The following is a 15,688-nucleotide window of genomic DNA, read 5'->3' as shown; positions in this document are numbered from 1 at the left end:
ATAGGTACACTTTTCTTCATAAGAGAGATTCTTCGATGAATTTTGCACAGCATATAAACCATACTTACAGGTGTATAAACTCTAGATTTTATTTAATTTGTGAAAAAATGAATGAACTTTTACATTTCGAGCTTCATGTTTAGAAAAAACTCAAATTTTGTAGTTAATTATCTCAATTTTTACACAGTTTTTAAGAGATTTAGAAAATTCTAGAGTTTTGCATTAAGGAGTTTGTGTTTAATAAGCAGTGCAAAATTAATCAAAGATTCTCTCTTAGTTATGAAGGAAAGTATACATGTAGCAGTGACTGCAGCCAATAGTAAGTGAAGAAGTGATATAATTTCACATGCAAAAACTTTATTTTGTTGTGTTTTTGAACTTCCACTGTTATGAGCGTGATTCCTGAATCCTCCCTGGTCATTCTGACAAAGTTTTATGAATTTATCTGTAAAAGTATAGACAGTGGAAATTAAAATGTCCTCTGGCGCCCTTCCTGGTCCAAGTTGGTCCGTTTGACCTCCTACTCCCCTTAAATATATTTGAGCAAAGCATTTTTTCTACGAACTTTTCAAGGAGCATGCTACAGAGACTGATTCAAACAGTGAAACAAGAGTGTGCCAGGCCAAGATAGCAGTCAGTGAAGTTCACACAAGAGAGCTCAAAAGAAGTGATGCTTTCATGTAGCGCTAGTTGCCATCGAATGTTCTAGCATTCTTGACATAGTAACAGTTATTTCCAACAGTATTAATACAAATCAACATGTGCTTCTGTGCTCTGTTACGATTATTGAGATTAAGCTAAAGATCTTACAACTTGTGGCAGCTGTTGTTACTGGGAGTAATGAGACGCCAAGATATTAACCATCTTGCTAGTGCATCTTTTATTATGCAATATATGAACCAAGACTAATTTCCAGTCATCTTATAGTTCTTTTTATCCATATCTAACCTACCGTTTCATGTCGAACATCTATTTCTCCGTCAGGTGCAAGGTTCCAAAATACTGTAATTATGATGTCTTCTCCAGCAACCTTGTTGTTTTCATTATTATGTTATATTGAAGCTACATTTATGTTTATAATTAAAATAATATACATCTGTGGAAGCATTAGTTTATTCATGCACATGAAGTGTTGACAGATGATGCAAGACACATCAATGGCTTTCACTTCTTGACAGCTTGAGCCTTTGAGTGAAATTCTGACAGGCGACCTCTATTGGTCGTCTGTATGATAGAATGATTTCGAGGGAGTCAGCTCAAGCAAGATAATTCATTCCTATTTATTTTGTATGGAAACAGGGAAACACGAAGTAACAAAAACCAGACAATGGAGGCACACTAGTGTCTATGAACACTTTAATAACATCTTTGTACAAAACACTTTCAGCGTTCTGATCAAGTCGGTTGAGAATGACAACAGACATTTAGGAGAGTTGCTCTGACTCATCCTCTTTATCAGAACAACCCACCGCGTTCTCCTTAACCACCATCATCACTGTTCTCTGTTTCATTATAGATTTTGCACATGAAAATGAGATTTTTCCATTACAGCACTCTGAGGTCATTAGTGAATGACATCAGGTATATTGCATTCTTTAGATAGACTACAATTTCATTAACGAAAATAGATGTTAGCCTTTAAGCGTTGAGTACTAATTCACAAACTGTGTGTTACAAACTGTGGTAATCTTTTAAGTTGACATTACACAATGAGTGACTGAACATTCATTTAGACTACATACGATGAGTAATATACCTGGGCAGCAGGCATGTATGTAGTATGCAGATCCTTCCAAGACTAAGCTCACTTACTGGATGCTTTATATAGCTGGTGCATTGTTTGTCACCTGCATGAAAATTCACTCAGTTGATCAGGTTTATTAATGTAGAAAGTATAAGGGATTAACAATAGAAAAATATTATTTAACAAGGGATATTGATTGAAAAACTTGTTCTGCATGCAGATGACAAAAACAGGCATCTCTTTCATGATGAGAAACATCGTTTATGGGCTAGAATTTGAAGTGAAACTATTCTCATTAGGTATCTACACTTTGATTAATCTGTGGAGTCTGTGGAATCTGGATTACACAAACAAAAATAAATCTCTCTCTGCATAAACAATATGGAAAGAACAACCACCTACACCAGCATCAAGCAACATTTTCTTCACTTGGTAGTGATACCTGTGCCATAGTGACAAAAACAGTCTCTCCTGAGGATGTGTCAGAGAAGGTATATAACACATACGAATTAAATATTAGTTTCATATTATACTAAGATTACAAACATTACCATATGGAAAAATGGGTCTAATAAACAATTTTAATGATTCATTATGCTATTTTATTCACAATTTGACAAAAATGAGCTTAGCCATTACCACTTGAGCTTACAGAAAATTCCATAAAACTACACAAACTTTGCAGCTCCATATATGATTGCCAGAAAAAGCAATTTCTGCTCTTACTTTCCACACTCTCACTGCACATATGACATCAGTGTTTGTCTATTTTTTCCAAAATATCCCTCATAGATTAGACAACGTTCATTTCACCTCAGCATTGGCTGTTTTTGTTTATGTTCGAAAACCAATTCCAAAAAAAGGCAAAAGAAGGGAAAAAGAAATTTTGTATCACTCTTAAGAGTGAAATATTTGTAGTTCTAAGAAATGTTTAAATGTTGCTCATGTTTTATATGTTACATAGAAGCTTGGGTTATATTTTACAAAAGTTTCGAATTATTGTCTTCCTTGTCAATTTGCTTACAATATATTTATGCATTATAGATATGTAGCTATGACCGACAGAACATAAACAACAAAATGAAATTGGAAGTTTGATCTTATTAAATTATCTTAGTAACAGCATAACACCTAACAATGGAAATGGTGCAGAACAGTTTGAAAAGTGTGTTACCTTGACAGAAAAGTAAAACAACAAAAGAATAGTCTTTTATTGACAGGAGTAAATATTTACAATCTGTACGAGTGCTATCAGGAAAAGAAAGGTAAAGCAATATAAGACAAGTGGTTGGACTTTTCCTCGAACACACAATCCAATATTGCTCTTCTGGGAGAGATTTCACCCCTTTCAACCCTAAAACTTTTCCTTAACACCAAAGTCAATAACACTAAGAGCAAAACTGATAGATGCTTTAAATGTAGAGTTTGGTTTTTATTTCGCCATGCAGCAGGGTCACTGCTGACTAGGAGGTGAAGGAGAAAGTTGCGACCCTGAAACAGAAAATATATTGGTTAAAAAAAATTGAAATTCAATTTCTTAATGCCTTTTGTACTTCAGTTGTTACTCTAAACGAAGTGTAAAGTAAAGACGAAGTCATGAAATATGAGAAATATGCCCACTATGTCAGCTGCACTACTCGCTCTGTGGTGTCATGTTACATAAACGAAAAACAAATTTATGGAAGTAAACACTCATTCAAAGGGTATTGGCGACAAAATATATAAAACTCATCTCAGTAATGTAGATTTATTTTCACGAAGCTCATACAAATTAATAACTCAGTATCTATACTATCTCCAGTCAGTTAATGAAAATCTAGGAAGCATAAACTTGGACATCTACTTAGCAACACCACTTGAAATCTGTCTTAACCTTTGTCCCAGTCGTTTTAGGACCTGCAAAGTGTGCCGAGTTTGAATTACATGGGTGTATAAGACAGTGCTCTTACACACTGAGTCCCAGATTCTTAGGGACAAAATTATGAAAAGAGTAGAGAAGACTAAATGGAGTATTTCGAGACAAGAAACAGCTGGCCAAAATTAATATTTCAGTAGCATGAGATATTAACTGAATATTATGTGTAAGACATATTTACGAGTTGTTTATATTTTGTAACAAATAACTGCCAATTGCATGGACGTTGGGTGTGTTACCTTAAAAACAATACACAATCGTCTGTGCTGGATCCCCACTAAAGTTTACCAATTCATGAATGGTTGCCAAAGAGAAAGCATTACTTGAAAAAGAAACTTGCAGAAATGTATTTAAGGTGTGCTGCAGAATTATGCATCTCTCAGAGAGCTGAACAAATGTTCTGGAAGTAGTACCACAACAGGCAAGGTTCTAATTGTGAGAAGTTTATTTCTGTGAATCGAAACCTAACTAGAAACTGGGTCACTGAAGCCACAAGAGACAAAGTCTTCCACAAACAACTATTTGCTTGTAGAACTTGCTAAGATGTTGTTGAATTGTTTGTAAGAAGAATTATTAACAAGCATCTATCAGCTAAGTCTCGAAATGCACATTATGAAGGCTATCAGCTAAGTCTCGAAATGCACATTATGAAGGATACAGACTGAAGAAAGCAGCTGAGGCAGCAAATACATGCTACCATAAACAACCTTTACCAGTAATAGCGCCAAATGACTTAGAACTATTTTCATTTCTGTCAGTAGATTATGCAACGCTGTACATATTGAGACTGGTGGTCATGATTTGAACACTCACTATAGTGTATAAGTCGTTTATGTTAATGAAAAATGAAATAGTAATTTGCAGTCATTAGCCTCATGTCAAAGTACTACATTAGGGTACTTCACAATCTACATGGGGCGTACAATAAATAACGCATTACATTTTCTCTTGGCCTATTTCGGTTGAAAAAAATATGGAACTTTTTGTGGGACATCATGTGTATTCCCGCTTCGTCCAGTATAGTTTTAATAAAGTTCCGACGGGTGACGGCACTACACATACCCTTCAAAACGGCGTCTTTAATGGTGGTGTGTTTCAACCAGAGAGCTGTCATTGAGATTCTTTTGGAGAAAAACTGGAGTATCGAAAATATTCATAGGCTCTTGCATAATTTATACAGAGATCTGGCAGTGAACAAGGGCATGGTGAGTCATTGGGCGAAGTGACTGTCGTCATCGCAACAAGGTCGCGCAAACAAGTCCTTTCTCCCGCGAGCAGACCGGCTGCACACAGCTGTTAGACTTGCAGTGTTGGAATGTGTGGACACTCTCATTCGAGTTGATTGACGGATCACAATAAAACCACACGCTGCTAAGCTGGACATCTCCGTTGGTAGTGCTGACACACGCGGTCTTCAATTGGGGGTATTCAAAGATGTGTGCCCACTGAATCCCTTTCCGTTTAACAAAAGACTATAAAGAACAATGAAGAACCATCTGTGCGGAAATGCTTCCACCTTATGAAGCTGATAGTGGCAATTTTTTGTCAAACATCGTCACTGGTGATGAAACATGGCTTCATCACTTCGAACCAGGAACAAAATGGCAATCCACAGAGTGGTGCCACATACTCTCCTCTGAAGAAAACATTCATACCGTACCCTCAGCAAGTAAAGTCCTGGCGACGGTTTTGAGACTCTGAAGGTGTTATTCTGTTTGCTGTCCTCAACATGGTGCAATGATCAACTCTGAAATGTATTGTGCTACCTTCAGGAAACTGAAGAAGCGACTTCAGCGTGTTTGTCATCTCAAAAATGGAATCGAACATTTCTTTAGCCATCACAATGCAAGGTCTTACACAAGTAAGAGTAGAGTTCACTGGATAGCTTTTCCTCGTGCACCCTACATCCCAGGTCTCACACCTTCCAACTTACATCTGTTTCGCCTAATGACGGACGCACTCTGCGGGAAACAGTGCGTGGAGGAGGGGAAGGTTATTAATGCAGCAACACGTTGACTCAGACGACGACTAGCTGAGTGGTAACATGCCGGCATACAGGCCCTCCCATTAAGGTAGTGTAAGACCGTCGTATTGAATGGAGATTATGTTGGAAAATAGGGTTCCATAGCCAGAAGAATGGGGAATAATATGGTGTATTGGAACCTGAATAAAACCATCCTGCTTTCAGAAGAAAATCTGCTGCATTACTAATTGAACGCTCATCGTATATAAATTTTACCCCGAAGTTTGAAATAACCCTGTAAATGCTGACGGAGTTCGGGGAAGGCACACTGCTCCAGCTTTGCTAATTGTTGCTAACCTGTAACTTCGCAATTCAAAGAGCTATATTTTTTTCGTTTCGTTATGTAAATGTTCGTGTGAGCACTAATCAGCAGAAGGCCACCTGGTTATCAGTCACGACAAAGTTACTTTTTCCTTTCTCTTTTTTTCTTTGTGTTCACAGACTTTGAGATTACAGAGTGTGACAGCTCGACAAAGGGGGTGTGGCGGTCAACCAAAGCTGTCAGCACAGACCTGTATGAGCTTATAACGTGGCCAGTCATCACGACATTACACCTGAACTATTTCCAAGTGTGGCAAGGAATATCCGGTGTGCATGGGACCTAATACTGGACCCAAGTAAGACGACTAGAGACAGCGGTAAATCGTACATTGGCTACCAGCAAAGTACAATGCAGAAAATGGAATACTGCAATCCTGTAATAGTGCTATGAAAAACCGAACACCGCCATTTAAAAGACCCCCTTAGTACACATAAATTACCGTTGTAGTTCATGTCAAGCAATGAGTGATGTACAAGTTATTGCAGACTAATGCAAATTAGTTAGTAAATTAAGCGCTTTCATAATTCTTATGGACTGAAACATATTCGAACAAACGACGCTAAATAGTACATTCAGTGAAGGGAGAGATCATATGGTGCATACAAATGTGCAGTTATCTTGATAGTTTGTGATTTTTAGTTTTTCTGGAGTAAGAAGATTTTGGATGTTTCTTAGGTATTCAGACGCGTGGCGTCGTCCAGTACGCAGGTGATATTTCTGCAAGCCAACTTCTTGCCATCTTCAGGCGTTCCTGATGACTGATTGTCTCCTTTATATTCCCTCCTCCACGCTGGTGGTCTGTAGTTGGCCGTAGTCGGGAAACGACCTGGCGCAGGGTGACAGAAGCGCGCTGACGCGACATGTTCCATTATCCTCTGTGCCAGTACTGCCAGCATTGGATACAGGTCTCCTCCGGCAAGGCGACACCTCGTTCTCATTTTCAGATGATGTGATGGGAGCGATTTCCACGCAGACTGCCGGGCTACTGTTCGACCATGCTCAAGGCTGGGTCCCAAGCCTTGTTTAATTGAAAACAGCTGTCTTTATTTATTAGTTGGTAGTGCGAACGGATGTCTACAGCCTCTTTTAGAATACAGTCTAAGAAGGTTGGGACTGTTGCAATAGCTTCGTGTCTTCGTAATTCAAGACAAGTCCATGGAAGATGCAGCGCTGTGCTACAGCAGTCTTTGTTGACTGTTTGTTGCCTGTTTAGCATTTTCGCTCCATGCATCTCCTCTGTACTGTACAATCAGGCTCGACTACGTACATTATACTGCATTGGCAGGGGATGCAGTACACTCTTGATTTCTGAAGTCCTAAGTCTTCATTGACCTAGTCCCAACACGGCTTTCGTCATCGCTGGTGTGGAGCATGCACTTGATATTATATGTCCAAAGTATTCTTCTGATTTGTACGTTCCCGACTAATATGATAAACGACATTTGCAAAAAAATGCGATGATTTGGTCCTCTTTGCATCTCATAAGAAATACGATGGAAGCCAGAAGGCGTTCCTTCCTGTTCTGAAGCTTCTCGAGCTTCTTAATTTGCTTCGCATCTCCTCCCCTTAGAGATACTTAATGGGCGACTTCAGATTTTCCCGAAATAGGAAGATTTTGAATGTTTCTCGGGTGTTCACCTGGGGGCATCATCCAAAAGGCGAGATATTTCAGCAAGATGGCTTCTTACCATGTCCATCAGAGATGCAGTGCTCTTCTACAGTGGACTAATCAGCTCCTCGTTGTCTGAGTGACTTTTGTACTCCATGCATTCTTCCTGTACCATCCAGTTAGTCTCGCCTACATATATTTTCCCACACTGGTGGGGCTTGCTGTACATTCCAGCTTTCCAGAGTCCTATGTCATCCTTGACTGACTCCAACCAGGCTTTCGTTTTGGCTGGTGGGCGGAACACACACTTGACGTTGTGTTTCCGTTGTATTCTATGTATTTTCGCTAATGTGTTCCAGAATTATGGGATAAAAGCCGTCACAACAGTTTTACCTTCATCCTCCACTGGAAATGAACTCGGCTGCTTCGGTCTTATGGTACATTGCATCTCGTGGTCGTGTATGTGCTGCAGTTCTGCAGCTAGACTGTCTTGATCTGAGATTTTGCGTGCTCTATGTATTGGCCTTCTTGGGACATCTCGTTGTGAAGGCGTATGATAGCTGGAGGCCTGCAAGTACAAATCTCTGTGCATAAATTCAAGGCTGTATCTTAGTGTGCCATCTGATAATCGCTTGACATGCACATACACAAATTGAAGTTCATTATTTTCCTTCCTCTCGATCGTGAATTTCAAAATGGCTCTGAGCAATATGGGACTTAATCGTGAATTTCATGTTTTGGTGCAGCGAATTCACGTGTTACAAGAAGTCTTGTAAATGATGTCGTCAGTGCCACCAGATTATGAATTTATCATATTATAGATTGAAAAAAGCACAAGTGCTTGTAGACTACTGACTCCAGAGCATCTTCAGCATAAACGCATTGGTCACTATTGATGATAGTACGCAGTGTATCACCACTCCATTCGTTTGTTCGTGGTAGCTTCTGTCAAATAGAAAGTAGTTTGACGCAAGTACAAATTCAGTTATCTTAGTGCGGACCCAAAGTTTTCTCTTTTGGAGTCTAGGAAGTTTCTTAGAGGCACCCTTCTACTCTTCACGATGGAGACAGAAGAAAATAATCAACTTCCAATTCAGGACGCGCTCATCAAGCGAAGGCCAGATGGCACACCAGTGCACAGTATATACCAGAAAACAATGCATACATTTCTGTACTTGCACACCTCCAGCTGTCATCCCCCTTCACAATAAGGTATCCTAACACACTAGCGCACAGACTACCCAAAATCTCGCATGAAGACAGTCTAGAACTCGAATTGCAGCCCCTATAGGGCGTGTTCCATTTGAGCTGCACCTCAGTAATTGCTCAGTAAGGAGTATTTTCCATACTAACTTAAAATTTCATCCCTACAAAACAGCCATTGTGTAAAAATTAAATCCAAGAAATTATGAGCATTGGCTAAATTTTGCCCAAGAAATGGATGCCATATTTGAGCAAAATGATGACATTATTTTGCTTATGTGTGATGAAGCCCATTTCCATTTGAATGGAATGGCAAATCAGCAGAACTGTCGTTATTGGGCCAGTGAAAACCCAAAACTACCACATGAGAAACCATTACATAGTACCAAAGTGACTGTTTGTGTGCTGTGCCATGTACAGATGTTATTGGTCCATACTTTTTCCAAAGGCGAGAACGAAAACAATGTAACCATAATGTTTGAACGATATAGAGAGATCATCACTGAATTAAGAAGAAAATATATTAGTCCGGCGAGTGTGGTTTTAGCAGGATGGAGCTATAGCTCACAGGGCAAGATTGACTATGGAAGCAATTAAGACATGGTAGAGTTCTTTCCCAGTTCAGGAAATACCTGTCCATGTGTGACTACTTTTTGTGGGGTTACCTCAAATCACGTGTGTACATGCATAAACCATGTAAACTTGAAGAACTGAAGGAAACTGTTCATGTGGAAATCGTCCAAATAGACAGAGGCATGTTGCAGAGAGTTTAAGCCAACTTCCACGAGCGCCTTGAGAAGTGCATCTCTGAAAATGGCCATCACCTGAGAGATGTTGTTTTCAGGCATTAATTTTGTTAAATGGCAAAATTATTTGAGTGTTATTCTGCAATTAAAATTTTTTTGAAGCACTCCTAACGATGTATTGTTCATCTGAAAACCGTTCATCCTTTATGCCTCATCCTGTATATGCTGGGAACTTAGCTACAGAATCATTAAGAATTTTAATTAAAGGGTATCTTAATTTGAAGGGTTTGTTCATAACTAAATATATCTTATTTTATTAATAGTTCCCTTGACTAATTTGTAACTGCAGCAAACAAACTTACATACAAAAAAATGATTATTATTGTTGTTTTAGTAGTGCTGAATGCTGAATGCGATATAATTTTTCCAAACATATTTTTATTTCTTGATTATTAATTGATTATTAATATTTATACTATCTGTAACTTTAAATAAATATATAAATACTGTTATATATATATATATATATATATATATATATATATATATATATATATATATATATATATATATATATATATATATATATATATAAGATTTAATGTAAATATATAAATAATTCATATTGTTTAAGTGACAATAATAGTAACTGATTTTCGTTGAAATATTTCATTTCATGCAATCCTTGTAACACGAACAAATACAAATAATATACTATAAAAATATTAAAAATAAAATATATGATAATCAAAAATCTTTCTGTTATTGTTCCTATTATTCAACTGGAAAAGAATGTTTTTAAAATAATCAGAAGTATTATTAATATTGAATGTCTTAGTAATGAATATTGATTACATATCATGGTGGTATAATTGGAGTTCTACTCACTTTATGAGTTATTAGATTAAAATCCTAGCTTAGGAGACTGAGGATATAAACTTTATCTATCTCTGGAGTTTTGAAAAATGAGGGTACACTATTTTACAGCGGTTTTTCAAACTACTGAAATTTATCATAGTTATAATTAAATTTTTTCATAACAAACATTTATTAATAGTTTTGTTAAAATTAGAACACACTGTTCCTACGTTATTTATAGAAATAGTTTTTCATTGAATCTGACTATACTTTTTCTCCCTTTTATTTTTTTCGGTTTGTGAAAGTGATTTTGGTCTTTGCATTATTTGTTCTCTTGGTATTGACTTCTTTCGTTCTTTTCGACTATCTTAATGATAAAGTATTCAGTTCTGATCATTTTCTTATTGCCTCTTTGATAATCAAATAAGCCTACATGATTTGAACAACATGTTCTTCAATGATTAGTGTTAGAGATTCAGTTTATTTATCTTCTTATCTCATTAATCTTTTTATATATTATTTTCTTCATTCACTAGATTATGTTAATTATCTTTTAAATTTCATATGTGAGATTCATTCTTACTTTATTTTGATTATTAGGTTGAGCTTATCAATCTGAAAGTTTACAAATTGGTGTTAATTTAATTTTTTATACGTTGATTGTAAGTTTTCCTTTATCATTAGTTTTATGTAAGGTTTTATGATTGGATTGACACTCTTTTATTTTCATTTATTATTTGTTTTTGGCTCTTATTATTATATATAACTTTAGTATTTTTAGTTAACAAACCAATATTTTTGACTGTCTCAGGCACATGGGGATGCAACAGTTTCTTGAAGAAAAATTTAGGCTGGCGTTTTATTGGTGTTGGGTGGATTTGCATATTTTATTTTTTAAAGGTAATTCAAGTTTAGGTTCAAAGTTTAATTATTGTATTATCCTTGGTTTTATCAGGATAGGTTGACAGGAGATTTATTTGTTTTCATTAAGTTTACTGAAAAACTTTAATTGCTTAAATCTGTTACTTATATAATAATGGTTATTTGTGGTTTAATGATTATAAATTAACTGGGTTGTATATGTTCATTTTCCTTAGTGATTTGTCATCATTTATACTCTCATCTTCATTTTATTTATAAAATGTTATTTATAAATATTTAGATAGATGAGCATCATTAATTAACAAGAGTATAATTAAACTTACAGCTAGTATGGCAATTTGGAGATTTCGTTTAAGAGCATATAACATAGCAGCCCATCCTTCTTTGAAAATAGTGGGTGAATTACATTAAGTTAATAGAATTGTTGTCTGCTATTCGTTCAGATTTTTAGCATAAATTTTTTGTCTGTTTTAGAGCTGTTTATGCATGATATATGTATGCTTACTCTCAAGATGGTCATTATTATGCTAGTGTATACTGAAGGATTCACCTGTCTCTACCCATATGTTTTATGTAAAGCTACAATGCCTTCAAATACCATGGGCAAAATTTTCATATTCACTCGCTTGCTGTAAACAAACTTCAATACAGAAAATATGAACAGGACGTTTTTGCAGGAAATTTAATGTAGTTAAACTTTGTACTGGGATACGTTTTTGCTAGAGGATGCAGTTTTCGAATTATGCAAGAAAAATGTAAAAAGTGACCTTAAACACGTTTTTCTTAAATAACTTGAAAACATGACCTCCAGTGAAATAATATCCCAGTCCAAATTTCTTACAAAATGGTACTATTCATTTTTTCTGTAGCACTAACAGTTTGGGTGTAGTGAGTGAGAAACTACGAAAATCTCGCATCGTGGATTGCATTAAACCTATCAGTAGAGGCAGCTGAATCACCCTGTATTCTTGTCCTTCTGGTTATTTTCATGAATGTCGCCATTTATTTGTACATTGATTGCTTTTAAATGTTCCTTGTTTAAAGGATAAACTTTTCTTTATTTAATTTTGCTTAGGGAGTTTAATAAAAAAAGATCATATGCCAAGTGCTCTTACATAAATACCAGCTCTTGTGGAACACTACACATTATTTTGAGTATACTCCAATGCTTTCCATAATTTCTGGTTAGTGTTTGTTAAATATTGATGTTGTAAGTATTGTGCTTTTTCAAGTTTTCATTCTTTTGTGATTTAAAACTTACATTTGGTAAATATTGATGGTGTGATTACAACCTAGTTTAAATGTGTGCCTCCTGTCTAATCGTTACGTTTTGTTTTGGATTAATTACAGTGCTTTGCATTATTTTCTAATAGCTTCAGTTTAAGATTGTAGTCAGTCATGCTCTTTAGTTTTCATTCACTTCAGGTCTTCTGCTACCAAAAACGTATTTTCAGTGGATGCATACATGTTACTTACATTTTCATGTGTTTTACGTCTGCCTGTCAGCTTCACAACTCACCGAAAGGTAGATTTTTGTTAATTGTTACTTTTTACTGCTAAAGCGTGTTTTGTGCGTTTTAGTTTACTGTAAGAGTAGCGTCATGTGTGACAATACGGATGTAGTCACAGCTTAGTTACAAGATGATACCCAAAAGTTTCCTGAATGTATGTGTGGCCAATGAAATCTAGCTGCTACGACGAAAAGCCAACAATAGTTCCTTTGAGAGTTAGCAGTTTAAGCGGTTTTGTGCTAGGCAGTCGCATTTAGATTTTATGCGCATTTCCCCATTCTCGTGTGTTGCGAAACCGATGATGGCACCTGTCAGGGAACAATGTGCGTACACAAACGTTTCTTTCAGACTCGGGAAACTACTACTTCAACATACAACTTGTCAAAGCAAGCGTCAGGAGAGATCACAGTCAAACTTACGACTGTTTTAAACGGTTTCAAGGTGGCAAAACATCGTCTGACGATGATCCCCATTCAGGACGGCTATCAAGCTGCATTACTCCTGAAAATGACGCTGCTGTTCGGTATACAGAGCTGGAATATCATAGGCAGAGAATCCAGGACGTACATAACGTCGTGTGACTGTCTTATGGGATGGAAAGTGATTGGTTCCTTTGTCATGACAATACGAGGTCACACACTGTGTTAACCACCCAGGGGTTTCTAATAAAAAATAAAATGACAGTTGTTCCACATCCACGATATTCACCCGAACTGGCACCGACTGCCTTTTCTCATTCCCCAGAATGAAACTCAAGTTACAAACCCGAATATTTGACACAGTTTACTAGATTCAAACAGAATCGCAAGTGCTACTAAACAAGCTCACGAAAAATGCATGGCAAGGAACTATCAATTATTGGAAAAATTGTTCCGAGCGATGTATACACCCCCAAAGGGGACCACTTCGAAGGTGATGGTGATAAAGACCCAATCCGACTAAAGAGTAATTTTATTCATTGGTGTATTCTAGGTACTTTTGAGTAGCACCTCGTAGTTTGGGAAATACATGTCAAGACTAACAGCTGGTGTTTCACTAGGGTGACTGCGGTGGGAAAAGCCACTAAAGTGCTCTCTTCCATGGAGTAGTAGATTATGTAGTCGAGAGAAGAAAATCATGGAACAGCAAAGAAATATCATTTTTCTTGTGGGTGGGCCTATAGCTTCAACTTCATCATTCCACCAGGCTGTTTTAAAATACAGTATATTATTTTCGTTAGTAGTTTCGGACACCGTCCTTTCTCTAGTGCATCTTTAACAACAGTTGTGGCTGCATCATTGTCAGTTCATTAAATAATAGCGTGCTGTGCAAACTTGTGCACAGGTAGTCGTCAACAATCGTCAACATATGCGTATTATGGCCAAGTGGGTCTAGTGCGATTTGCAGTAAACATTACAAGAAGATGACAACTGACCACTGTGCAGTGCACAAATATCGTAGCGCACGACTTTTAAATGAAATGACAATGATGTAGTCATATCTGTTACTATAGATGTGCTAGACCGGCATATGAACCCAGATTTCCTGCTTGTTGTGAGCAGTTGTCTTAACCACTTTGTATATGAGGGCATGCTTCCAGCAGCAGCCCAAATCTCCATTTGCTCGCACTATATTGCCGTAATTACTGGACCAAGGCAGTCACTTGTTTCCTCCAATCATTGCCTTGCTATGACATGAAATACTGCAGTGTAGTGTCTCAGTCGCTGCACTGATGACAAACACCCACATTCAGTTAAGAATGAACTCGCAGACCGCGAGTCTGGTTCCACATCAGCTGTAGAAATTCCAGAACAAACGGGAATTTATGCCAGACTGGTACTCAAAATGAGATTTCGCACTTGTTGTGAGCAGTCGCCTTAACCACTTTGCCTGTCTGAACACTTCTCCATTTGTCCTGGTGTCTATGCTCCCTTGTTCTTCCTGCAAGGGGTAAGACGCTGTTTTCTCTCATTATCCTCTTGATTTGGCACGAAGAACTGCAATGCACTCTCTTGAGACATTGTGTTGACGATCAACGGCTGCATTCAGATGATGTTGCAGAATCATAACTTCAATTTGCGAGTTCATTCTCAAGAGAAAGAGAGCTGGAGAAAGGTGGTAAGTAACTGGTAAAAAGAGAAAGCCTCAGAAATTACATTTAAAATTCTGGTTAGCAATCAGTTTCACTTGTTACCTGACATAGAAGAAGAGCCTTGGTATGTTTTTGGAAAAAATAGAATGCAACAGACTTTATGATAGGTTGGCAGAAAAGTCATGTAGCTAGGAAAGAGTCCTGCTGCTAGGTAGCAGTCATGGGAGATGTGTAGGCCCAATCTTGCTGGAAAAACTAGGTGGAGAGTAACAGGTCTGAAGTATCGTGAAACAACCTAGGGCCAAGCTTAGTCGGGCTGTAGAGATGGTTGGGGTCTTATGTTGAGATTCTCATAGGAAGAGCACGAAACAGCATGGCTGGCAACGTAGAACATAGTACTAAAGGCGACCTGGAGGAAATGGGAGCAGCAACAGCACACACTTGTGTGGGGTTTGTGGAGGTTTTATAGTGCCGTGACCAGCACTGGGTTAACAGAGCTGTTTGCCAAGTTAACAAAGAGGTAAGCGGCTTGTTTACAGTGTGAAGGGTCCACAAGCACACAAGACAAGATCTCGGTTATTGCTGGAGTCAAAGGGACACATTTTTTACATTGAAATCAAGTTACAGATAGACAGTGTTGAAAGATATTAGAGCAGAAGAAGACCATAATACACATATCAGCTTCCAGAAAAATAAAATTAGTTTGTTTCATATGAGAACTAAGTGGTTGAAAAACAAGATAGATGTGTTTATTGCTTGCCTAGTAAATGTAGGAAATTCCAATGTGATAGATATTGTGTGGCT

The 15,688-nt window shown here is 37.3% G+C and overlaps 1 long non-coding RNA gene across 1 annotated transcript in view; it reads right to left on the bottom strand.

The window, feature by feature from the left end:
• Positions 1-2,902: 2,902 nt before the first annotated feature.
• The window catches only part of LOC124777920, a 105,060-nt gene continuing 92,274 nt past the window's right edge, over positions 2,903-15,688 (bottom strand). The window contains exon 3 of the long non-coding RNA XR_007015803.1: positions 2,903-3,235. This is a non-coding gene — a long non-coding RNA (uncharacterized LOC124777920). The remainder of the gene's footprint in view (positions 3,236-15,688) is intronic.

Source organism: Schistocerca piceifrons, chromosome 2 (assembly GCF_021461385.2).
Source record: "Schistocerca piceifrons isolate TAMUIC-IGC-003096 chromosome 2, iqSchPice1.1, whole genome shotgun sequence".
Classification (NCBI taxonomy): domain Eukaryota; kingdom Metazoa; phylum Arthropoda; class Insecta; order Orthoptera; family Acrididae; genus Schistocerca; species Schistocerca piceifrons.
The sequence above is the reverse complement of the archived record's forward strand: the minus strand, read 5'-3'. Positions and strand labels throughout refer to the sequence as shown.